Genomic DNA, 835 nt, shown 5'->3' on the forward strand with positions numbered 1-835 from the left:
ATCAGTGATAGACTTCTATGAGTTTCTATTATTGATAGACACTTTTACTCTAAAAGAAATTAAATTTTATTATTTTGTGTAAATAGTTTTATTTATTTTTTTATTTTTAAAAATCTCCCGAAATTAAAGTATACGGCAAATATGTTTTAATTTAATACATTTTGAAAAAAAAAGTGTAGGTCAAAGTGTGCAAGCGGGGTTAATTTTCCACTTTTAGACTTTGTGTAACGATCGCATTAAGTACGTAGTGCTGTTTCTTTTGACTTTTACTTTTTCTAATTCATGTTAATTTATTAATTGGTTTAGTTATTGCCATATCGATGGATTTTTTATTTTTTTAAAATTATAGTTAGAGAGAGAGCGCGTTAGGGCGGGAGAGATATTAATTAATGAAATTCATAGGGATTGCGATTGCACTTACGCTATCAGCCCTCTTCAAGCTATCGAATATAGATAGGAGATCCACTTCGACGTTCAAGGCTGGCTTTGAATCATAAACTTCGTAATTACTAATACACTCTGTGTATATCAATTGAGTTATGTTTGATTTGACAATCTCAACCTAGACTGTTTGTCTCAAAAGAAAATATAGTTAAAATATTCATTTTATATAATATTTGGATAGAATATTATTAAGTCGGGCATTATCTCTTGAGTGGAAAGAAAAAAATGTTTTACATCGATTAGGAAATGAAGAGATTTATGGTATTGTATGAACAGGGAACAATCATCTATGATGATATAGTGCTTTTTGAATTATATCCAAAGTAAACAATATTATACTATCGTGAAGATATGTGGACGAGTGTCACTTGTCCTTATCACACCATTATAT

This window comes from Benincasa hispida, chromosome 1 (genome assembly GCF_009727055.1).
Source record: "Benincasa hispida cultivar B227 chromosome 1, ASM972705v1, whole genome shotgun sequence".
Classification (NCBI taxonomy): Eukaryota; Viridiplantae; Streptophyta; class Magnoliopsida; order Cucurbitales; family Cucurbitaceae; genus Benincasa; species Benincasa hispida.